The sequence below is a fragment of the Podarcis raffonei genome, chromosome 18 (genome assembly GCF_027172205.1).
Source record: "Podarcis raffonei isolate rPodRaf1 chromosome 18, rPodRaf1.pri, whole genome shotgun sequence".
Lineage (NCBI taxonomy): Eukaryota > Metazoa > Chordata > Lepidosauria > Squamata > Lacertidae > Podarcis > Podarcis raffonei.
The window spans coordinates 5,797,942-5,823,729 of NC_070619.1; the positions used below are offsets into that span (position 1 = coordinate 5,797,942).

The 25,788-nt window shown below is 48.6% G+C and overlaps 1 protein-coding gene across 1 annotated transcript in view; it reads right to left on the reverse strand.

Annotated features, from left to right (window-relative positions):
- Nucleotides 1-24,364, reverse strand: part of ZBTB7A (zinc finger and BTB domain containing 7A) — a 57,952-nt gene extending 33,588 nt beyond the window's left edge. The window contains exon 1 of the mRNA XM_053372644.1: nucleotides 24,091-24,364. The gene's annotated coding sequence lies outside the window, so the exon portion shown is untranslated. The remainder of the gene's footprint in view (nucleotides 1-24,090) is intronic.
- Between the last annotated feature and the right edge of the window lie 1,424 nt (nucleotides 24,365-25,788).

Consider the following 25,788-nt stretch of genomic DNA (forward strand, 5'->3'; position numbering starts at 1 on the left):
CACCACCGCCGAGGGCATCGATTGAATCGCAATTCTGTAAAAGCGATTCTTAATACGGCAAGTGGGAGCTTTGTCAAATAACTAGCTCGGATGTACTCCGTTTTGATAAGTGGGAACCATGGTTAACTTTTCGTAGAGGCAACCGTGGTTAAATCCCTTTCTGCATCAGACCTGAAGAGACAATCTCTTAAGTGCCTCTTATCCATCTTCATGATCACCTGAAGATCTTGTAACTGATACTGTGGTACCTCGGGTTACATACGCTTCGGGTTACAGACTCCGCTAACCCAGAAATAGTGCTTCAGGTTAAGAACTTTGCTTCAGGATGAGAACAGAAATTGTGCTCCGGCGGCGCAGTGGCAGCGGGAGGCCCCATTAGCTAAAGTGGTGCTTCAGGTTAAGAACAGTTTCAGGTTAAGTACGAACCTCTGGAACGAATTAAGTACTTAACCCGAGGTACCACTGTATTTGGTCAATCAAACTTTTTCAACAGGGGGCCAGCCGGTCCACTGTCCCTCAGACCTTGTGGGGGGCCGGACTATATTTTGGAAAAAAATGTATGTAACAAATTCCTATGCCCCACAAATAACCCAGAGATGCATTTGAAATAAAAGGACACATTCTAAAAACACGCTGATTCCCGGACCGTCCGCGGGCTGGATTTAGAAGGCGATTGGGCTGGATCCGGCCCCCGGGCCTTAGTTTGCCTACCCCTGGTCAAAAGGCTCATCTTATCCAGGTATTGCAAAAGGAAATGAGGGTTGTCAGAAGAGCACAGGAACACGGGAGATGCAGATTTGTGAGGGGAAACAGGGCATCTCCTAGCGACTCTCAGCATCCTTTAAAAACTACGGGATTCTCTGGGGGGAACAGGCCGTGATTCTTGCGATTCCTGCATTGAAGGCGGTTGGACTAGATGACCGCTGGAGGTCCCCTTCCAACTCCACAATTCCATTCTTCTAACTAGAAATCATCTTAAAAAGCAGAGACATCACCTGGCCAGCAGTGGAAGACAGGAGGGCCTGGCATGCTCTGGTCCAGAGGGTCACAAAGAGGCGGACACGGCTAAACGACAACAACATTGCTGTTGAAAGTGGCATAACTGTGCTCGAATGCCAAAGAGCAGTTTCTGACTCCAAAAAGTGGACTCCAGTCACCTTTGGAGAACCTGCAAGCATCTCTCACCAAAATAACGCACACAAAAGCATCAGTTTTAGCCCGCTCCCTAGGAAAATTGCAAAGAGAAAATAATACAGTAAATTTCCACTGCCGCTAAAGAACTTGGTTGGGGTGTGGATCTCAAAAGGTGGGCTGGGTTTTTTTTATATATTTCATTTCGTTCCCGCTCTCCTGGGCACAGAAGGGAATAAGCAAACTTTAAATCTCCTCCTACACGTCGCCTGGGCGGAAGGAACGCAGAACGCGGCCCTAACTAAACCACAATCTCTCCTCCTTTGCTTCAAAACAAAAACCCAAACATCTATGATCCCCTTTCCTCTGGCAAATCCTCAAAATCCAGAGATTTGTGCAACACCCGATCTGCTCTCAGAATTCCGCGTGGGGTTCTGGTCGCCTCGGTCCTGAAAGGAGTTCGAAAAGGTTGATGGAACAGGCCAGATCAAAGGGGTCGCAGCGACTCCCCTATGAAAAAAAGGGTGCAGTATTTGGGGAGGGGGGTCAGTTTAGAGAAAAGGTGAGTAAGGGGTAAGACGGAGGTGAATAAAATCATGCATGGCATCAGTGCTATTTTTCTAGAAGGAGTGTCCTAGTAACAACAACAGTGACCACCCGAGAGGCACCGGAAGCAGGGAGGATTTGATTTAAAACAAATCGATTTAAATCATGGTTTAAATCACTAGTCAATAAGACTTGATTTAAATCTCTCTTTTTTTCCAGAAAGACTCGTTCTTGCTGGTATAATCTTAATATTTGCAACCAGATGAAGGTTTCATTTTTGGAACATTAAATTTTCAGAGCCGTTTTTACAGTTATATCAAAAAGTACTGATTTGGTTATGCTATTAGAAATACACACAGACAGATAATTATGAAATTATGGTGAGGTTTAATAAGTTGACTGTTTATATTTGGACAACTTTTTTTGCTGTATTTTATTGGAAAGGGAAAAATAGTCATTTCCTTAATAACAATTTATTTAACTAAAACAGTAACATTGTAGCATATGTATCCATGTTTGTTAACTGATGTGGTCAAACAATTATGCACTCGTGTGTGTGTGTGTGTGTGTGTGTGTGTGTGTGTGTATGTATATATATATATATGGTAAAGGGACCCCTGACCATTAGGTCCAGTCGTGGCCGACTCTGGGGTGGCGGCGCTCATCTCGCTTTACTGGCCAAGGGAGTCGGCGTACAGCTTCCGGGTCATGTGACCAGCATGACTAAGCCGCTTCTGGCGAACCAGAGCAGCGCACGGAAACGCCGTTTACCTTCCCGCCGGAGCGGGACCTATTTATCTACTTGCACTGGTGTGCTTTCGAACTGCTAGGTTGGCAGGAGCAGGGACCGAGCAACGGGAGCTCACCCTGTCGCGGGGATTCGAACCGCTGACCTTCTGATTGGCAAGCCCTAGGCTCTGTGGTTTAACCCACAGCACCACCTGCGTCCCCTAGAGGCTACCTTACACTGTGTTTAAAAACCAAATCACATTTGGATAGAAACTGTTTCTCAGGAGGCTAGTCCTGGCCTTTATTACCCTGTACCTTCTTCCAGAAGGCAGAAACTGAAAGAGATCATTTCCAGGGTGCGCACTATCCTGCGCTATCTCTGCCGCTTTCTTATGGCACCTGGAAGCATAGATTTGATCCAAAGTGGGAAGAGTGCACCCAATTATTCTCTCCGCAGTCTTGACAACCCTGGACAGCATTGTTTTTCCCCCTGACCATGCAGCTCCCAAACCACACACACAGACCATATATTTACTGAGTTTTAGCACACATGAAAAACTTAAAACTAATTCTTATCTCCTGATGAATAGCCTTTGGACTGTAACGTAACTTCAACAGAAAACCATCTTTAGGAAGAGTTTTGATCCAGAAGCATTTTGTTTTAAAAACCCAATTTAAATAGTAATTAAAAAATCAGATTTTTAAAGAAAGGGAGGGGTTAAAGTTTGTCGATGGAAAGGGAGGAATTTGCAATGACTCCCGGAGTCTGTTTGTGGATGGGCAGAAGGGATTTCTTAGCTTGCTCCTGGTTCCCTGCGAAGTGTAAAATATGCAACCGAGGAGGAAGTGAGGACGCAAGAAATTCCTAGGAACTCTGCCCTATTATTTGGAGCCCTGTCTCCCCTCCTCCCCAGTCTTCCTGCAAAACGAGATCGGGAAGTACAGCTGACGAAAGGAAGGGGGGGCAGAGAATACGCTGCCTCCTTGTCTAGGCACGAAGCGACAGCCAGGGGGTGGAAGGGGGAAAGGGGGAGAATTACCTGTCCCTGCAAGCCCAAGCTGAGCGCCCACATCTTTGGGGTGGAACAGAACAAGCCTCTCCCTTTCAGCCCTCCGGATTCCAAAGCGTCTCTGACCATTGGGCCTGCTGACCGGCTCTGGAGGGCAATAGGTTTTCCCCCAGCCAGGATGTAAGAAGAGGCACCCCCTGACCAAGAGGGAACACCTCTTCCAAACTGTGACAAGAATAGGTTTTCCAACCCTACAATTCTACGAAATGCAATAAATACATAATAATCAATAATCTCTGCCTCTTTTAGACGACCTAGGCCCCATTTAGGGCAAATCTCTTGTCACCTGAAGTGACAATTCAGATGCTTTCTGGGGGAAACCACAACCACCACAACAACAATTCTATTACCGGATTTTTTGCTCTGTAAGACTCACCTTTTCCCTCCTAAAAAGTAAGGGGAAATGTGTGCGCGTCTTATGGAGCGAATGCAGGCTGCGCTGCTATCCCAGAAGCCAGAACAGCAAGAGGGATTGCTGCTTTCACTGCGCAGCGATCCCTCTTGCTGTTCTGGCTTCTGGGATTCAGAATATTTTTTTTCTTGTTTTCCTCCTCCAAAAATTAGGTGCGTCTTATGGTCTGGTGCGTCTTATGGAGCGAAAAATATGGTGCTTGTACCCTGCCCATATGGCCAGGTTTGCCCCAGCCACAAGTCTTCCGCTGCCTTATACCAAGTCGCCAGCGCTCTCTTATCCTTTTGCGACACCTCCAATTAATTCCTTGCACGCTCTCGTCCGAAGACCCCAGGGGTTTCGAATCCGATTCCGTTTCTCAGACACGGCACTTAGCAAATACCCACCCGAAGGTGCAGGGATTACTTCGACTTCCAAGAAAATGCAAGAGCGATCTATTTCCGCTGGGCCTGCTTGCTTTCGAAAAAACATCGCGAAAGAAACATTTTGCGCTTTGGATCTCAAGCGGCAAGAAATCAAGTCTTCCGACACACGACGGCAAGAAGCCCAGGAGATCCCTTTTCGACCGGCCGCACGATGCAGGTTTTTATTAAGTGTGAGGCATTCTGAGCACCCGGCAGCAAACCGTTGTTAAGAACAGAATTAATATCCATATGGAAGATCACAAGCAACACCTGGGTTCACTTTTTTTGCCTGCTCCAACATCGCAATGGGGCGGTTCCAAGTTTAGGGGGTCGATTCAGGGACAGATGGGAGCCAGGGACATCCTTCTGAATGCATGCCCAAACACAAGAACTGCATTGCACAATTACGCCATGGGAACCCCCTGGTTCCCAACAGAAGGAGGACTGGAACTCAAGACCCCGGTTTCTACCCAAACCCTTAACACTAATAATAACAACAACAATAATAACAATATTTATTATTTATACCCTGCCCATCTGGCTAGGTTTCCGCAGCCACTCTGGGTGGCTTCCAAAAAGATTAAAAATCTATCAAAATGTCACACATTAAAAACTTCCCTAAACAGGGCTGCCTTCAGATCTTTTCTAAATGTCAGGTAGTTGTTTATCTCTTTGACATCTGGTGGGAGGGTGTTCCACAGGGCGGGTGCCACCACCGAGAAGGCCCTCTGCCTGGTTCCCTGTAGCTTTGCTTCTCACAGGGAGGGAACCACCAGAAGGCCCTCAGAGCTGGACCTCAGTGTCCGGGCTGAACGATGGGGGTGGAGACGCTCCTTCAGGTATACTGGACTGAGGCCATTTAGGGCTTTCAAGGTCAACACCAACACTTTGAATTGTGCTCGGAAACATACTGGGAGCCAATGTAGGTCTTTCAGGACCGGTGTTATGTGGTCCCGGTGGCCGCTTCAAGTCCCCAGTCTAGCTGCCGCATTCTGGATTAATTGTAGTTTCCAGGTCACCTTCAAAGGTAGCCCCATGTAGAGTGCATTGCAGTAGTCCAAGGTCAGATCAGTACGTGAGCAGAATAGTGTTCAAAAGCAAAACTGGTGCTCAGGCACTGATGGAAATTCATGATATATAAGCTAACCGCCAAAGAGTATCATAAACCTAGGCTGTGGCCGTCACAATGGAATGTATAAGCACTTTTTCTTTCCCTGCCTGGTGAAATTATCATTACTATTACTATTATTATCAGTCGTACCTCCGTTTATGTAACCCTCTGGTTACGTAAACTTCAGGATGCACGCACGGCAAACCCGGAAGTATTTTACCAGGTTTCGTGCCACGTGCATGCGCAGAAGCGGTCCTTAGGTTGCGGAAACCTCGGGATCCAAATGGATCCTACCTGCAACTGGTGGTACCACTGTATTAATTATTATTATTATTATTATTATTATTATTATTATTATTATTATTATTACTAAAGTGGTACCTCGGTTCTCAAACGTAATCCGTTCCAAAGACCGTTCGACTTCCAAAACGTTCGAAAACCGAGGTGCAAAGGGCTGGCTGCAAATTCAATTGGAAAAATTGGAAAAAGAAAAAAAAACACCGGAAGCCATTCAACTTCCGAGGCGCGTTCAAAAACGGAAGCAACTACTTCCGGGTTTTCAGCGTTCAAAAACGAAAGCTTCTGAGACGCTTTAAAACAGAGGTTCCACTGTATTTGTTGTTGTTCATTTATTTTTATGCCACTTTATATTATGAAGAAAAAGAACCTCAAAGCGGTTTGCGACACGCGAAAACATCCGACGAAACGATCCGGAACTTGTTTTGTTCTGGAGTATTTTGTTGCATGTTTTCACGTGTTGTGAAGCCTTTTGAAATATTTTCTTTATACAGTGGTACCTCGGGTTACATACGCTTCAGGTTACATACGCTTCAGGTTACAGACTCCACTAACCCAGAAATATTACCTCGGGTTAAGAACTTTGCTTCAGGATGAGAACAGAAATTGAACTTTTGGTAGAGGCAACCGTGGTTAAATCCCTTCCTGCATCGGACCTGAAGAGACAATCTCTCAAGTGCCTCTTATCCATCTTCATGATCACCTGAAGATCTTGTAACTGATACTGTGGTACCTCGGGTTACATACGCTTCGGGTTACAGACTCCGCTAACCCAGAAATAGTGCTTCAGGTTAAGAACTTTGCTTCAGGATGAGAACAGAAATCGTGCTCCGGCGGCGGGCTGGCAGCGGGAGGCCCCATTAGCTAAAGTGGTGCTTCAGGTTAAGAACGGTTTCAGGTTAAGTACGGACCTCCGGAACGAATTAAGTACTTAACCCAAGGTACCACTGTACAGTGGTGCCCCGCAAGACGAATGCCTCGCAAGACGAAAAACTCGCTAGACGAAAGGGTTTTCCGCTTTTTGAGTCGTTCCGCAAGACGAATTTCCCTATGGGCTTGCTTCGCAAGACGAAACGTCTTGCAAGTTCGTTTCCTTTTTCTTAAAGCCTCTAAGCCGTTAATAGCTGCTAAGCCGCTAATAGCCGTGCTTCGCAAGACGAAAAAACCGCAAGACGAAGAGACTCGCGGAACGGATTAATTTCGTCTTGCGAGGCACCACTGTATTTAGAAAGAAATGAAATGTATTTTCCCTCCTCCTCAGGGGGGAAACAGCGATGTTGTGCTGACCCTAAGCTATAGTCGGTTTAAGGTGCCATATGGCGATTAGCTGCCCCTAACCCTGGTCGCAATACTAATTTAAGAAGGGGAGAGGAAGGCTGCAGAACGGCCGGCCCCACATTCAAGCACTTGCAGGAGTTACAGGGAAACTGAAAGCTCAAAAGCAGGTTAAACTACTACAAGGAACATCTGTGGGAAACCCAAGGAAATGACCTCGCTGTAGAAGCACTGCCAACATTGCATAAAACTCAGAAAACACGGCTGCCCCGGAAGAATGCTTTCCTGTTCGTACGGGGAAAGAGAAAGTAAACTATAGAGAGATACCTAGGTGAGCTTTAGGCACAGATACTGAAATCCATTATGCCGAAAGGGCTAAAACGACCGGGAGAATCAGGAAGACCAAAATTTTAACAAGGAATGGGGGGAAATAATTATAATCTATCTTAAAGACCGCTGCAAACAGCTAAAATCGTTAGTGGATAGCGCTTGTGAATTTTGGACAAAATGGGAGATGTTAAAGATCAGGATTATCATAAAAGATGCAGGAGGAAATGATTTAATAACAGGACCCAGAAAGAGGAGGGAAGTCCAGGAGATTCTTTGAAATCTTGTCTTTTATGTTGTACGTCGGATATGTGATTGTAAAATATGAAAACTCGAGTAATTTATTTGTTTGTTTTCTTAAAGATACTGAAATCCATCACCATTTTAATTTATTTCCCACCCTTCACTTCAAGGGGTGGGGATAAAACTGTTTAAAACGGGCAACATTAAAAACGATTTCTAAAAACTTCCCGATTACCACGAAGAAAACGACATTCGAATAAGAACAACAACTTCTAATAAAAAGCAAGCAAAGGTCAAAACCATTGCAATTATTTATTTTTATTTGTACTCTGCCCATCTGACTGCGTTGCCACTTTGGGCAGGATCCAGATCTCCAATCTTTCTGCATTACAAATCTTCAAGGCTGTTTTCTATTTTGAAAGAGAGAGAGAGAGATTTCTTTCCCCAGATCATGGGGTTGCATCCAGCATCACAACCTCTTGTAACGTTTTGAAGGTCCAAACGATGGACCGAAAGTGGGCTTTTCAAAATGGCGGGAGGATCCCTTTGCCGGGATTGAGCTGAGAGGCAGGCAAGCGTTTCTCCTGATGTGAAAGGGGGAAGAGGAGCAGTTGTGTCTCACCTGGGCGTGCACCTGGGCGCTGGAGCAGCGACAGATAATGACAGGGGAGGCAGATTTGCATATCAAGGTAATCCCGTCTTCCTGCTTGGTGGCTCCTTGCAAATGAGCAGCCTGCTCCTCCACAGAGCCCAATCGCTCCTTGCTTTCGTCCTCCCCTGACCTGAGAAGAACAGACATGTGCTTCCTGTTGCATCTGAACGAGGGAGCAACTAACCACCACCGCTTTGGTTTATCAAGGCTTTGGTTTATCAAGCCGGGTCTGCCAAGGCGAGAGTCAGGAGTCGATCGGCAACAACTCACAAGGCGCCAGCGCAGTTAGCTCTTCATTCAAAGAAACCAAAACAGCTCAGGCCTAATGCGCACAGCAAGTCTTCCCAGTAGGTCTTAGCCCCAATGGGGCAGTTGCGAGGACTGAAGGTCCCCAGCGTCCCACTGCTAAGTCTCGTCCTTCCCAAGCACACTGAGACTTCTCCGCCTTGTCTGTCTCTGCTCTAATAATAATAATAATTTATTATTTATACCCCACCCATCTGGGTGGCTTCCCAAAAAACCATTAAAATACTGTAATACATCAAACATTAAAAGCTTCCCTAAACAGGGCTGCCTTAAGATGTCTTCTGAAAGTCTGGTAGTTGTTGTTCTCTTTGACATCTGGTGGGAGGGCGTTCCACTGGGAGGGCGCCACCACCGAGAAGGCCCTCTGCCTGGTTCCCTGTAACTTGGCCTCTCGCAGTGAGGGAACCACCAGAAGGCCCTTGGTGCTGGACCTCAGTGTCCGGGTAGAACGATGGGGGTGGAGACGCTCCTTCAGATATACTGGACCGAGGCCGTTTAGGGCTTTCAAGGTCAGCACCAACACTTTGAATTGTGCTCGGAAATGTCCTGGGAGCCAATGTAGGTCTTTCAAGACCGGTGTTATGTGGTCCCGGCGGCCACTCCCAGTCTCCAGTCTAGCTGCTGCATTCTGGATTAATTGCAGTTTCCGGGTCACCTTCAAAGGTAGCCCCACGTAGAGCGCATTGCAGTAGTCCAAGCGGGATATAACCAGAGCATGCACCACTCTGGCGAGGCAGTCCGCAGGCAGGTAGAGTCTCATCCTGCATACCAGATGAAGCTGGTAGACAGCTGCCCTGGACACAAATTTGACCTGTGCCTCCATGGACAGCTGTGAGTCCAAAATGACTCTGCCCTCTTCACGCCTCTGTGGGCTCTGGGAGAACAGGGAGAGAGGGGACTTGGTCGCAGCAGGAGGGGAAGATCCCTGGCTTCTTCATCAGCCTGCCTCCCCTCTGCCTCTTGGCCCACCCCTGCTTCTGCCTCCGATTCTGGACTGCTCTCTGCCACGGACTCTTCCTGCTCACCAAAGCCTGTTACCTCTTCAGTTTCCGACACCTCCTCTTCCCAGACTTCTCCCTCTGACCGCTCATCGTTGCGCCACAACCACTCCCCAGGCTCTGAGCTGACTTCCCCTGGGGGTTCCCTAGCTGGTGCCTCCCACCACTCCTCTCGAGTTCAACCCGTCCGCGACAAAATCTATGGTGTGCAACTGCATATGGAACGCTGCCTTTAAGAGGGGTTACCGGGCTCTCGTTGGGCCAGGATAGCCTTGCTGCTATTTTGGAAGCCTTAGCAATAGAATCATAGAGTTGGAAGAGACGACAAGGGCCATCGAGTCCAACCCCCTGCCAAGCAGGAAACACCATCAGAGCACTCCTGACATATGGTTGTCAAGCCTCTGCTTAAAGACCTCCAAAGAAGGAGACTCCACCACACTCCTTGGCAGCAAATTCCACTGTCAAACAGCTCTTACTGTCAGGAAGTTCTTCCTAATGTTTAGGTGGGATCTTCTTTCTTGTAGTTTGGATCCATTGCTCCGTGTCCGCTTCTCTGGAGCAGCAGAAAACAACCTTTCTCCCTCCTCTATGTGACATCCTTTTATATATTTGAACATGGCTATCATATCACCCCTTAACCTCCTCTTCTCCAGGCTAAACATGCCCTTAGCCGGCAGAGGGAGAGTGGCGGCAGAGTTGCGTTGCCGCGCGTTTGCACCAATTCCACTCCTCCCCTGGTGTGAATGGGACAAGCAAACCTTCCCATGGCGTCTGTTTGCTTTGTTTGCTCCCTAAGAAGCCAAGATCGATAAGAATGAGAGAACTCTAAGAAGACCCTGCTAGAACATAGCTACCCTCCTTTCCCACCAATCTGTCTAATCCCCCGTAAGCCCACCCAAGTCGACGGCCTTCTAAAACATAGAACACAGAATTGCAGAGCTGGAAGGGGTTCCATGGGTCATCTAGTCCAACCCCCTGGAATGCAGGGATAATGTGTGGGGACTGAATCTGTGCCACTGGTGTCATCCGCACCATGCTCAAAGCAACGGCTTCCTTCGTAGCTTAACTGCAGGCTGTATGAAGTCCCAATTTCTCCAACCTTCAGCTTCCTCGGATGACCCCCAAGTTTTTTTAGAAGAGAGGGGGAGGGGAAAGGGCTTTATCCAGTCTTTTCTGTGCCGTGCACCATTTTACATACCTCTATCGTGCCCCCTCTCCCTTACACGTTTTTCTCAAATTGGAAATTCCCAAGTGCTGCATGGTAGGGGAGTCGCTGCACCCCCTTGATCATGTTGGGTGCCCCTTTTCTGAACCTTTCCCCAGCTCCACAAAACGTATGCCAACAGATGTAGCATGGCACATGTCAGGTCATGAAATCATAGAACTGTAGAGCTGGAAGGAAAGCTTCAACGGTCATCTATTTCAACGCCCTTGCAATGCAGGAATCGCAGCTAAAGCACCCATAACCGACGGCCACCCAACCTCTCCTTCAAAACCTCCAAGGAAGGAGGTCCTACCCCCCCGGAGCAAGCAGAAGCATGCTTTTTCCAGCTTCCATGTGGGCAGCACTTCAGGTATCTGAACACAGCTGTCACGTCCTCTTCTCCAGGCGAAACACCCCCAGCTCCTTCAACCGTTCCTCATCAGGCTCAGCTTCCAGACCCTTGAGATCATATTGATCTCCCTCCTATGAGAGCCAGTGTGGTGTAGTGGTTAAGAGCGGTGGACTCGTAATCTGGTGAGCCGGGTTCGCTTCCCCGCTCCTCCACATGCAGCTTGGGCTAGTCACACTTCTCTGAAGTCTCTCAGCCCCACAGAGTGTTTCTTGTGGGGGAGGAAGGAAAAGGAGAACGTTAGCCGCTTTGAGACTTCTTTGAGTAGTGATAAAGCGGGATATCAAATCCAAACAACTCCTCTTCCTCTTCTTCTTTGCATACCTTCCAGCTTGTCAATACCCTTCTTGGTACTGGGGCCCAGAACCAGAAGCTACCGTTAATCATTTTTAAAGGATGAATAAATTTAACTACAGCGGTACCTCGGTTTAAGAAAACCCTGTTCACAAACTATTTGGCTTACGAACTCCACTAAACCGGAAATACTGTCCCGGTTTGCAAACTTTACGTCGGTCTAAGAACGGAATCCGAACGGTAGAAGGGCACCAGCGGCGGGAGGCCTCGTTAGGGAAAGAACGCTTCGGTTTATGAACGGTTTCGGTTTAAGAACAGACTTCTGGAATGGATTAAGTTCGTAAACCGAGGTACCACTGTACAATCTAAAATGACCCTCCAGCTCAAAGGTCCTATGATCCTTTTTAGAATTGTTTTGAATTTGTAACGTCTTTGCTGTTTTTATTCATCAACTCTCCTGCAACACACCTGACTTCCTTCCTTCCTTCCTTCCATCCCTTCCTTCCTTTCTTTCTTTCTTTCTTTCTTTCTTTCTTTCTTTCTTTCTCATGGGTATGATAACAGAGAACCCAGAAGACCTGCGACACTTCCTTAAATCAGTTACAGACGGATCTCCTTAGCAGGTCACAGACTATCACGACTTCTTGGAAGTTCATCTGAAAAGTGGCAGCTTCTGAGTACAACCTGCGTCTTGCAGAGGGGCGGCAATTCTCAACCCACCCAGTAAGTTTCTGAGGAAATGGACACCACGAGGCAAGGTCTGGTTTCCTTTAAGGACTCAAATTGCTTTCCAGACCCAGATCAAGCAAGCAAACTTGCATCCTCCTCGGCCCAGCAAAATCCACTCGGAGTTAAGTGAAGCCCTCAGCCAAAAAGAGCGCAAACAAAACACCACATCCCACCATCTTAAGATCATTTGGGTGGTGCCTCTCCACTCCCACTTTTCCCAGAACAGGCTTGAGCGGCAGCCAAAACAATTATTAAAACGGGAATCCTCCGCTCCATCGGGGCTTTGGTTTTTATTTTTCAAGCCAATTCCACGCAGGAACGGACGCTCCTGATCAAAATTGACGGTAAACTCTCAAGATCAGTGTTGCCTCTTCTCCTGCAAGTTCTTCCCCGCTTTAACTGTGTATAGATGATGCTTTGGGACGCGGGTGGCGCTGTGGGTTAAACCACAGAGCCCAGGACTTGCTGATCAGGTCGGCGGTTCGAATCCCCGTGACGGGGTGAGCTCCTGTTGCTCGGTCCCTGCTCCTGCCAACCTAGCAGTTCGAAAGCACATCAAAGTGCAAGTAGATCAATAGGTACCGCTCTGGCGGGAAGGTAAACGGCGTTTCCGTGCGCTGCTCTGGTTCACCAGAAGCGGCTTAGTCCTGCTGGCCACATGACCCGGAAGCTGTACGCCGGCTCCCTCAGCCAATAAAGCGAGATGAGCGCCGCAACTCCAGAGTCGGTCACAACTGGACCTAATGGTCAGGGGTCCCTTTACCTTTTTATAGATGATGCTTCAGGAAAAATACATGAAGGAGGCAGCAACCTGTCACCCTCTTGCAATGAACTGTTTTGCTTTTATATCGTGCTGAGGAATCCTTCGCCTTAATCTCAACGACCCTGAGATTAAGAGTCTCACGAGGTTCTTCTTTGGCGATCCCTCGTAGCCGATTAAGATTGTCTTCCATAAACACGATTTTAACAGTGAGTTCATAAGTGACTGTGTAGGCCAATTCTGGATCCACACGTCCTTCCACAGTGGGGATTTTAGTTACCGGGCGGGAGTTGATCACGGTGAGGGCTTGGCAAGCGTGCCTTCCTCTTGGCACATTTCTCCCTTGCGTCCTGAGTTCGAGTGTCTTCAAAGTCCACGACGCCTTTGGTCAAGGCTGTTCTCCAACTGGAGCGCTCTCAGGCCAGTGTTTCCCAGTTGTCGGTGTTTATACTACATTTTTCAAGATTTGCCTTGAGACAGTCTTTCAACCTCTTTTGTTGATCAGCAGCATTACGCTTTCCATTTTTAAGTTCAGAATAGAGCCAAGTCTTAACCCCAGAAAGCTTGCCCTAGCCTAAAAGTTTCACAGAAATTTCACGAGCATCACTTCTCGGCTTTTGTGATTCTGCTAAGCTCTCCAAAACCCCCATAACCAACTAATGCTGAAGACAGATCTGTGCAGGTAATAGTAATACTTTTAATCTCTGAGTATCGTACAAGCGACTCTCAACTTACAGCAGGGTTATGTCAAAACACAATACAGCGGTACCTTGGTTTTCGAACAGAATGTGTTCCGGGAATCCGTTCAAAAACCAAAGTGCGGCTTCCGGCTTCTGAAAATTGTTCGGAAACTGGAACATTCACTACCTCCCAGTCGAGTAAAGCTGAATGTGCACAAGTTAAATGCGCCTAATTTGCGAGCTACCTGCAATCCTTTTCAAAAGGTACCTCCTTAGCGCTTGCCCTGGAGAAAAAACAAATGAGTGCTTCCTTCTGCCACCACCTTGTAGATTTTGGTGAATGCCGACTCCTTCGGCCGGACAACTGCGTTTGTGGAGAAGACCCAAGCCAAAAGTCGTTCCGACACCCAACGGATCTGCAGCACGACATTCTGCAAATATCATCACACCTATTTACTTGAGTAGTCCATCTCACGCATATCAAGTTCTTGCACACTTCAGAATTTCTGCACAAAGCAAGAGTTGGTCGTTTGAGAAAAGGAAAGACGATGATGGTTACGGCGAGGTTACCGGGCTAGGGGAAATCACCATCACACTATCAGCAAGTGTGTTTCTTTACAATGCTAGTTTCTTTGAATTTCATGCTGGAAAACCAGATTCTACACGCTTTCCCCAGACACAAGACAGGAAACAAATCACACTTTCCTAATATATGTACCAGCTTTAGAGAGAGCCATTTTGGCAAAGCCAAGTGAACGTTATGGTTTGAAACCAGTTAATAGGGTAACACCCCTCAGGTCCACTGTCTACACTGGAGGTTCCACAACTTGATCTACATGCTCTCTATGCAGGTGGCCCAAGAAAGGCAGGGTGGTGTAGTGGTTAGAGCAACCCACCACTCAACAAGAGAAAAGCTGTGGAAGAGTCAATGCCACCTCTGGATAGTTCAGTTATCGTTTTTTTGCTCTATAAGACTCACTTTTTCCCTCCTAAAAAGTATGGAGCGAATGCAGGCTGCGCAGCTATCCCAGAAGCCAGAACAGCAAGAGGGATTGCTGCTTTCACTGCGCAGCGATCCCTCTTGCTGTTCTGGCTTCTGAGATTCAGAATATTTCTTTTCTTGTTTTCCTCCTCCAAAAACTAGGTGCGTCTTATGGTCTGGTGCGTCTTATAGAGCGAAAAATATGGTGGTTAGAGCGTGGGGCTGAGGATGCCAAGGTTGCAGGTTCAATCCCTGTATGGGACAGCTGCATATTCCTGCATTGCAGGGGGTTAGACTGGGTTCCTTCCAACTCTACGATTTTCTATTTGGCCCTGCACGTTATTTGCGGGTGTCAGACAATGGAAATCAAGGCTGATTGAAGCAGGGTCCGATTGTTGCACAGCCCTAAGAGGACTTTGACTTACGGCCCACAATTTTGCAGAATACGAAATCGCTGGTTGCAAAAAACTGATTTTTCACTTAAAAACTTGCCCATTGCAAGGAACCTTCTCACCAAATGTTTAATTTGCAAGGAGACAAAAACAGAGAAGGCGGTTTCTTACACATATTCTGGACTTGTATTAAGGTGACAAACTGTTGAGGGCTATAAATGAAATCTTCGGTAGAAATAGAAACACCAAAATATGTTTTACTGGGATATATCCGAACACAGGAAGCTACCGTATATTATACAGACTCAGGCCACTGGTTTATCTAAGCTCATCTACACTGAGTGGCAAAGGCTTTCTAAGGTTTGAAGCAAGGCACCCAGCTCTTCCACCCAGCTACTGAACGAGGAAGACTTGAAATTTGCAACAGCGATGATCACTGCTGCCAGACTAGTCACAGCAAGAAACTGGATAAACCAGATGACACCTTGCAGCGATATACAAACATATGGGATACAGCACTGTTGACAAAACTCACACCTTATAAGATATACCGAAGGCCACGCACCAAACAAATTCATTTAAAAACCGAGCTTGTTAAAGTCACGGGAATGTAAAATTTCAAACACCCATTTCCACTCCTATAATTTAACACCTAAAAAGTTATGCGAACACTTCTTTAAAGGATAATTCATTTTATTTTTTTGCTGGGGGTAGTAGCGTGCTTCTGAATACCAGTTGGTGAAAACGGCAGGAGGGGAGCGGACGGCTGTTGCACCCAGTTCCTGCTTGCGCCTTTCGCACTGTGAGAACAGGACGCCTGGATGAAATGGGCCAATGGTTTCGTCTTCCAAGCTGCTCTTACGTTCTTTCGCCCTGCTGGGTGGAAAAAAGTTCGCCAAGTGGTCCAGGGAGAGGTCCCAGCAATGTTCAAGCGCTCCACACACACACACACACACACACAAAGTTTTAGTTACAGGTATAGCCGTGTTGGTCTGCCGTAGTCGAAACAAGATAAAAAAAAATTCCTTCCAGTAGCACCTTAGAGACCAACTAAGTTTGTTCTTGGGATGAGCTTTTGTGTGCATGCACACTTCTTCAGGTACACTGAAGATACTTCTTCAGATACACTGTGGATCCGAAGAAGTGTGCATGCACACGAAAGCTCATCCCAAGAGCAAACTTAGTTGGTCTCCAAAGTGCTACTGGAAGGAATTTTTTTAAATTTTGTTTCGACAAAGTTTGAGAACCACTGTGGCCTCCCCTTAGGGTTCCAGACCAGGGTCTTTTCCGGCCCAACTTGGGAGACGGCAGGGACTGTTTTTGCACGCGAAGCATTTATCTGTCCCACCTAAGAACCAACACCCGCCCCTCTCCCCCCTTGCAAGTTTTCCACAGGAGTTGTTCGCCTACTGCGGAGCAGCACTCGGGGAGGGAAAAAGCAGTAGTGACCTTCAGAGCCATCACCTGACCTTCGTGGGGGAAAACGCCGTGTACAGACAGGCCAGGAGCAAAAAAAAGACAAAACACCAAAAGCCCACAGGACACAAAATGCACACAGAAGCAGTGGAATCCTCAAGATTGCTGGCTCCGGGAAGTAGACAAGGACAAGGGGATCCGGGGACCTCCAGCGTGCTCTCGAATGCGTTCCTGGCTCTCAGGGGAGGGGCAGCACAGCAGCAACCACTCTGCGATTCAGCCCTAGGGGTTAAGTACAGGCAGTAGAGAGACATGGGCATTGGGGGGGGGGGAGAAATGGAAGGGTGGGGATTGGGGGAGAGTACTAACAATCATAGTCTTTGAGCGAGCCTCCTCCACTCTTGGCCTCGCTGCCAGAAGGGGGGGGGGGAATCAGGGAGGGGAGACTGGAGCCAGGACAAATTTGCATACACCCCACCCTCCTTCCCTGCCTGGCAGAGCCGCTGTTTTGTTAAATCCACCAAGTGGGCAACTTCGTACCTACTCTCTCAATCTGCCAGTTCTCCAGGGCTTAAGTGGGAAGAAGAAGAAGAAAACAGGACCCCGCCCAACTCCCCCCCCTCTCCGAGCACTGGAAGGCATGCAAGACCGAGCACATCTCATGCTTCGCCTCCTCTCACCTGCCCCTTCCCAAATCAGCTTCCAGGAGTCCCATTTTCCTACGCTCAGGTTCCCTGCAGAACCACCTCGCTCTCTGTGTCATTCCGCGCCCCCTGTCTCTTTAAACATCTCCCAACAGCATGGAGGTTAAGGCATAGGAATAAGCTGAATCGGTAAAGGTACCCCTGCCCGTAGGGGCCAGTCTTGACAGACTCTAGGGTTGTGCGCTCATCTCACTCTAGAGGCCGGGAGCCAGCGCTGTCCGCAGACACTTCTGGGTCACGTGGCCAGTGTGACGAAGCTGCTCTGGCGAGCCAGAGCCGCACATGGAAACGCCGTTTACCTTCCCGCCGGAGTGATACCTATTTATCTACTTGCACCCGGGGGTGCTTTCGAACTGCTAGGTTGGCAGGCACTGGGACCGAGCAGCGGGAGCGCACCCAGCTGCGGGGATTCGAACCGCCGACCATGCGATCGGCAAGTCCTAGGCGCTGAGGTTTTTCCCACAGCGCCACCCGCATCCCTAAGCTGAATCGGTAGAACATAAGAATCTTAATCTCAGGGTTCCGGCCCCACGGTGTGCAAAAGATTCCTTCATTGCATGGGGTTGGACTGGATGACCCCACGGGGTCTCTTCCAACTCTATGATTCTGTCATTCATCTTCGTTCCGCTCTGTCGAAAATCCCATGTGGACTGATCGTTACCATCACCATAACCATTGATTAAATTTACCGGTCGCTTGTGACCCAAAGGAATCCAAGCAACTTACAGCAATATGTATTTTATGCAGTGGTACCTCGGGTTACATACGCTTCAGGTTACAGACTACGCTAACCCAGAAATAGTACCTTGGGTTAAGAACTTTGCTTCAGGGTGAGAACAGAAATCGTGCTCCGGCGGCGCAGCAGCAGCGGGAGGCCTCATTAGCTAAAGTGGTGCTTCAGGTTAAGAACTGTTCCAGGTTAAGAACGGACCTCCAGAACGAATTAGGTACGTAACCAGAGGTACCACTGTACTGATTTGGATTAAACGTGACCGCCAGTTAGGGTGCGGACGCTCTTCAAGGGCGACCCACATGGTTCAAGGAGACCAGCCTGTTGACCATGTAGGACTCAGTAGGGAAGAGGATGGAGACAATGCTTGAATTCTGGCTCCCTGTCTTCCTCGCCAACAGATGCCGCTGGGATGGTCGCACAAACACACCTGGTTTAATTCACACTTATAGATTTATATCCCACCTTTTCTGCAAGGAGCTCACTTTGCCGCCTCTCCGGAAGTTGGGCCGAGAGATATCGCTACTGACCCACGGCCACCAAGTGGGCCTTTGAACCCAGAGCCCAGTCGCACGCTCTAATCGCCGCATCACGCCATAACAAGGGTATATGCATCACCGAAGAATGGATGCTTTTGAATTCTGGTGCTGGAGGAGACTCTTGAGAGTCCCATGGACTGCAAGAAGATCAAACCTCTCCATTCTGAAGGAAATCAGCCCTCAGTGCTCACTGGAAGGACAGATCCTGAAGCTGAGGCTTCAAGACTTTGGCCACCTCATGAGAAGAGAAGACTCCCTGGAAAAGACCCTGATGTTGGGAAAGAGGGAGGGCACAAGGAGAAGGGGACGACAGAGGACGAGATGGTGGGACAGTGTTCTCGAAGCGACCAGCATGAGTTTGACCAAACTGCGGGAGGCAGTGGAAGACAGGAGTGCCTGGCATGCTCTGGTCCAGGGGGTCACGAAGAGTCGGACACAACTAAACAACAAAACTGGACACTTGCGACCAAGCGAAAATGCCTGAAATCTGCTCCACCTGGAAACGCATGGTGGGGATCGTTGGCTCTTGACTGTTTTCGTCTCTGAATCAAGCGACTTTTCTTCTTTTAAGTTCTCAGAAGTTCTTACCAGGCTCAAGGCTGTCGTCTGAACTAGCCAGACGTTTTAACTGAGAATCAACCACAGTCCATCCATCAATTGAAAAAATAAAGACTTCACAGCCATCTTTCCCAAAGACGGCAAACTAGACGACTGCAACCTTGGTTTTGGTGACTGCAACCTTGGTTTAAGGAGCCATTTGGCACCTGGCTTCTACATCCGAGTCTTCTAAGCCTGAGTCACTGCCCTCCGCTGAAGCCCTGCAAGCTGCCATCAAAACTGCCACGTGGGAAGATTTCCAAGCTTCCGACAAACAGCCCCTGACACCTACTCAAAAGGACCAGAGGCTCTCCACATTCCCAGCTAGCAGGAATTCGGGACTTGTGTAGGTGTTGAATCTGACGCTGCAAAAAGGGAGCCGGGGAGAATCTAGGCCGGCTTTGGAAATAAAAGTGACCAGGGATATACCGTATTTTTTGCTCTATAAGACTCACTTTTTCCCTCCTAAAAAGTAAGGGGAAATGTGTGTGCGTCTTATGGAGCGAATGCAGGCTGCGCAGCTATCCCAGAAGCCAGAACAGCAAGAGGGATTGCTGCTTTCACTGCACAGCGATCCCTCTTGCTGTTCTGGCTTCTGAGATTCAGAATATTTTTCTTCTTGTTTTCCACCTCCAAAAACTTGTGGTCTGGTGTGTCTTATACAGCGAAAAATACGGTACTTTCTAACGCCGTTAGAAAGAACCAGCTACTTTTCCAGTTTACGGATCTCCCCTGCTAACAGAAGACTCTTTCTCCATCGCAAAGGAACGGTGTGTGGCTATTTACAAGCCCCCAAAAACCCAGGCTTGCGGTCTGCGTCTTCCGTCTCATCAGCCACCCTAGGCTAAGCCTTTGGGGCTACTGCAGTCCGCTACGCCAGCCAGCCCCACGGTTTCCTCAGCAAGCGAGGGTGAGGAGCTTGTTGGGCGCTCATCAAAGCCAGGGGTGATGGGAGAGACAGTCCAGCACATTTTAGACGGCACGTTGTCCACTTCTACCCTAATGCACGTTTCTCGAAGAAAGAGAGACCAAAAACGCCCAATGCACATTTCTAAAATAAAAACCAAAAGCAAAGTCCACGGCTAGGGAAGTCTTCCCAAACATCAGGTCCAGGCTGCTTCTTACAGCCTGATCAACCTGCTTCCTTGGACCCCTTATAACCACAGACTGAATCCCCGGGAGAAAGATGGAGGTCAGAAGGTCCGGAGAGGCGCTTTCCGTCAGCGCAGACAAAACTGAGCAGGGTGAACTCAGTGCAAGGCTCTTTTTCATGCATCTCTTTCGAAGACAGGCCCCTATGGAGAATGGTTTAGGGCAGGGATCTCACTTTTGTTTCTAGGGAAGATTTCTAGGTAAGAGAGCCTTTGAAGCCATGGAGAGTGACTACAGACACATTACCAACGGTCTACAACTGTGCATAATGCAATCTCCTCTGTTCTTTTCTGCACCTCTCAAGTACCATTTCCCACCTCATAATGATAGACATGGGACACGGGTGGTGCTGTGGGTTAAACCACAGAGCCTAGGACTTGCCGATGGGAAGGTCGGCGGTTTGAATCCCCACAACGACGGGGTGAGCTCCCGTTGCTCGGTCCCTGCTCCTGCCAACCCAGCAGTTTGAAAGCACGTCAAAGTGCAAGTAGATAAATAGGTCCCGCTTCGGCGGGAAGGTAAATGGCGTTTCCGTGCACTGCTCTAGTTCGCCAGAAGCAGCTTAGTCCTGCTGGCCACATGACCCAGAAGCTGTACGCCGGCTCCCTCGGCCAATAAAGCGAGATGAGCGCCGCAACCCCAGAGTCGGCCACGACTGGACCTAATGGTCAGGGGTCCCCTTCCCTCTTCTTATTCATCCTTACGAACAACCCTTTTAGGCCGGCCAGCAATATTCACCTCAAGCGAATATTGTGAAGAGAGCCGAGAGCCAATGGGTGACCTTGGAGTCAGTCGCCATCTCTTAGCCTGACCTACCTCACAGGGTCATTGTGAAGATGAGATGGGGAGGAGGACGACCATGTCCACCGCCTTGAAACCCTCTGAAGATAAAGGCGGCATATAAATGTAATAATAGTAATAATAATAATAATAATAATAATAATAATAAAGCAGGTGTGAGTTGAACAACGCCGAAGAATTGATGCTTTTGAATTCTGGTGCTGGAGGAGACTCTTGAGAGTCCCATGGACTGCAAGAAGATCAAACCTCTCCATTCTGAAGGAAATCAGCCCTGAGTGCTCACTGGAAGGACAGATCCTGAAGCTGAGGCTCCAATACTTTGTCCACCTCATGAGAAGAGAAGACTCCCTGGAAAAGACCCTGATGTTGGGAAAGATGGAGGGCACAAGGAGAAGGGGACGACAGAGGACGAGATGGTGGGACAGTGTTCTCGAAGCTACCAGCATGAGTTTGACCAAACTGCGGGAGGCAGTGGAAGACAGGAGTGCCTGGCGTGCTCTGGTCCAGGGGGTCACGAAGACTCGGACACAACTAAACAACGAGTTGAACAAGGGTCTTTCACATCCACCCTCCTATAACGCACCTTTTAAGCAATCAAAGGTTTCTGTACACGTCCTTTCAGCTACCTTGACAACAGCCAGTGGCCACACTGCGATCTCTTTGTAGCTTCTGCCCTCCAAGTTCAAACTCAGGACATTGGTGACTCCTCCAAATTTTCACTGAGAGATCTGTAGCCTGCCTCGGTAGGCTAATTTTTAAAAGGAAATTAAAAAAGACCAATAGAATACTAACATCCCAATGCAAGCAAACATGCTGTTTCCTCACCTGCTGCCCAAACAAATCCCTTTCTTTCAGGGATTCACGTGGCAACCTTACTATTACTTCCCAGCCTAATCAATGAAATTGGGCCTCGTGTTTCCCTGCGCCACAGAGGAGTACCAAACAGCCTCAACCAGAAACCTGCTATTTAGCGTCGACAGACCCATGCTGCATGGAGCACTCTTCCAACAGAGATGCGGCGGGCACCCTCGCTTTTGACTGAAGACCTTTCTCATTGACCACTGCGCAGCCGTTTCCAAATTTTCTCAGGTAGCATCTCACTTGTAACATCTGCATGTGCAGCTTTTCATGTGTCTGTTAATGCTTTTATACGGCCGTAAAAACCGCCCCACTTATGGGAGAACGGCATATCGGATCATTAAACCGCAGAGTTAGAAGGGACCCCGGGAGGCATCTAGATCAACCCCCTGCAAAGGCAGGAATCTTTTGCCCCATGCGGTTGCCCCTGAGATTAAGAGTCTCTACCAACCGAGCCAAATTATAATAATGAACCTATTTAATTGATAAAGCCTCCCCCATCAGTAGTTTTGCTGTGGTTGTTCTGGAAACCTTTACAGACAAATCCCACCATTTAAAATACTTGCATAGGAACAATTTAAACAGTTTAAACACAGGACACCCCACCTCACTAATGCACTTAAGCAAGTCCATAGGCCAAAAGTAGAAATCCGAACTCGAGGCTGCATTGGCTCGCAAGCTCCGTAGGAGCCAAACCTTCCTGCGGCTGTTGTTGTGTATATGCATATATAGGAGATAGATAGATAGACAGATAGACAGATAAATAGATAGATAGATAGAATTGTAGGTGGTTTGGGCAGGTGGTTTGCATTACTTTCCTTAATTTTAAGAAAAGTTATGATGTGTCTTATTTTGAACAGGTTGCGAGTCACCTGAAGGCCTTTGAGCAGCAAGCGACTAGCAAGTCTAAATAAAATAAATAATAATAATAATAATAATAATAATAAATTAACAAATATGCTACAACTCTTTGGAACTATTTTCACGCTCCCACCCCCAGTTTTTGAACCTTAAAATCATTCAAAACCCTGAAACCCATCACCACATTCACCCCCTAAATATCAGAAGTTCCCCCCCCAAACCCCAAAATATTTGCCCCCAGTTTCCATACACCCCGCCTTCAACAGCAGCCCCCTCCTCAAATTCCCCCTCAGAAGGGTGAGGAGGGGGCCAGCGCCTCAGCTGCCCCCTCTGTACCCTTCACAGCCCCCACTGGGGAAGCTGGGAAGGCAAGCGAGCCCCGCCCGGGGCCTTGTACTAGGCCTCAAATCCCCGGCCTTTCCTGGTCGCCGCGCCCGCGGACCCCACCTCTCCCCCCCGGGGGCAGGGCTGGCTCGAGCCCTTCGCCGCTTTCCCTTCCCTTCCCTTCCCCCTCTTTCCCTCCCTCCCTCGGTCCGCCATTGGCCGCGGCGGCGGCTGGTGGGGAGAGGAAGCGGCAGGCGGGCCGGCCATTGGCCGCCGCGGCCGCCCGTCAGCCAGCCTCACGCGGAAGGCCGAGGCAAGGCCCCGGCGCTGAGCACCTCGGGAGACGTAGTCCCCGCCTCCATTGCACCTGCAGGCCGGAGCGCGGGGGAAAGACTACAATTCCCAGGGAGCCGAGGCACTTGTCCTCCCTGGGGCTTGCAAAAGCCCCCTCCCTTAAAAAAACACACACACATATATCCTGCCTTAAGAGTACAACGTATGCAACGCAGCACAGAATAGGGTCTTTGGCAGGAAGGAGGAGGAGGAGGAAAGGAGGGGTGGGGGGGGGCTGAAGGAGGAGGAAAGTTATTTCCAGCTTCCCCTTTGCACTTAATTGCAACCTTCCCCCCCCCCACCCAGAAACCAGCCCCTGCAGTTCCCCCATGCAAAGGGGCAAGTCACACAGAAAATGCAATTATTTCCAGATTGCAACGTGCCCTATACAGCTTGCATCTCGTGCAATTGCACTTGCGCCCCCCCCTCAATGCAAAACAAACACAGCCCCCTCCCCCAGCAGCAGCACCCTTGACTTCAGGCTCTCACCTTCAAGGCTGCTTTCCCTCCCCCCCCCCCGCACTTCAAACACCCCCTTCCCCACTCTCAACTTCCTCCCACCCCACGGAACATCTCTCCCCTCCCCAAAAAAACCACACACACAAAACACCCCCCCACCCCAAAATCCCCTCCCCCAGCAACCTCCTCTCACTTAAGTCAAAGTTCTTGGCCCCCCCTTCTTCCAAGATCCCCTGGGTGAAAGTTGCAAAGGCAAGAGGAAGCAGGAAAAGATGACAGCGGGGAGATCTCTCTTTTTAAAGGGGATCAGATCCCTTGGCCAGCCAAAAAATAACCCCCAAGAGAGAAAGATCCAGGGGTCTTACCTTGTTGGTCCTGAAGGTGTGGGGGGGCAGGAAGAGGAGGAGGAAAGGGGGGGCGCCTGGAGTTAATTCCTGAGCAGCTTCTGCTCGTCCGGCCTGCCTGCCTCCCTCCTTTTTTCTCTCTTTTCCTCTCCCTCTCTCTCTCTCTCTCTCTCCTCTCCTCTCTGCTGTTCCTGCCCCTACTGTAACAGTAGATGCAAAGCCCCGTATGATGCCGTGAACTCCCTTCCTGGTTTGCTCTCAGGGTAGGAAAAAAAAAGAGAGAAGCAGAAAAGGGACAGGGGTCCCTCCCTTTTCTTAAAGGTGCAGCAACTGCGCTGGAGGGGGGGGACTTGCTTTCTCTTTGGCAAGGTTTCCCCTTTTTGCAAACTGACATGAGGCTTTTTGCAAACTGGCTGGGCGAGTCTTGGTTGCTTTTTGCAAGGGAGACTTTATTATTTTTTTGCAAAGGAGGAGGAGGAACGTGAAGGGAGATTGCAACTGGCAAAGGCACAGGGGGGGGTGGGAGGGTGGAGAGAAAAATAAAATAAAAGAGAGAGGGAGCATTCAAGGCAAACCAAGGCTTGCTTGCTCGCTTGCTGCCACGTCTCACCCTGGGCTGGCTTGCATCTTGCCAAGGGCACGCTCCGGCTGCAGGCGGGCAATGGCCGTGTGGTTTTTCGCTATATTTTTATTTTTTGCAGCCTGCAATTGCTGCCTTCTGCGACCCCACCCAGGGGACGGAGCGACCCTTCTCCTCCCCCAGCTAAGCCCATGTTATCTAACCCAGCAAGGGAAGCGTTTGCCGGGGAGGTGCAAAGGGAACCCTGCAATGCAATGCAAAGCAAGCCTGGAGAAGACAGGTGCGTTTCCTTATTTAAAAAGGGAGGGGGGAAATAAAATCTTTTTGGAAAGAGTTGGTGGGGAGAGTCGGGGCTTTTTATTTTATTTGTTTGCTTTGCAAATGATGCTGATGATAATGATGCAAGCTTTAGGACCGCACAGAAGCATTTGCAAGCCGGGGAGGTGGAAAGGGAACCCTGCAATGCAATGCAAAGCAAAGCAGCCAGCCTGGAGAAGACAGGTGCGTTTCCTTATTTAAAAAGGGAGGGGGAAAATAAAATCTTTTTGGAAAGAGTTGGTGGGGAGAGTCGGGGCTTTTTATTTTATTTTTATTTGTTTGCTTTGCAAATGATGCTGATGATAATAATGATGCAAGCTTTAGGGCCGCACAGAAGCGTTTGCAAGCCGGGGAGGTGGAAAGGGAACCCTGCAATGCAATGCAAAGCAAAGCAGCCAGCCTGGAGAAGACAGGTGCGTTTCCTTATTTAAAAAGGGAGGGAAAAAATAAAATCTTTTTGGAAAGAGTTGGTGGGGAGAGTCGGGGCTTTTTATTTTATTTTTATTTTTTTGCTTTGCAAATGATGTTGATGATAATGATGCAAGCTTTAGGACCTCACAGCACTCCGGGTCCTCGGCAGAGGGGTTCCCTCCTGTTTGATTAGTGTTCAATTTGATTTCTTTTTAAATTTTTATTTTGTTAACATATAAAACACATACAGTGGTACCTCAGGTTAAGTACTTAATTCGTTCCGCAGGTCCGTACTTAACCTGAAACTGTTCTTAACCTGAAGCACCAGTTTAACTAATGAGGCCTCCTGCTGCCGCCGCACAATTTCTGTTCTCATCCTGAAGCAAAGTTCTTAACCCGAGGTACTATTT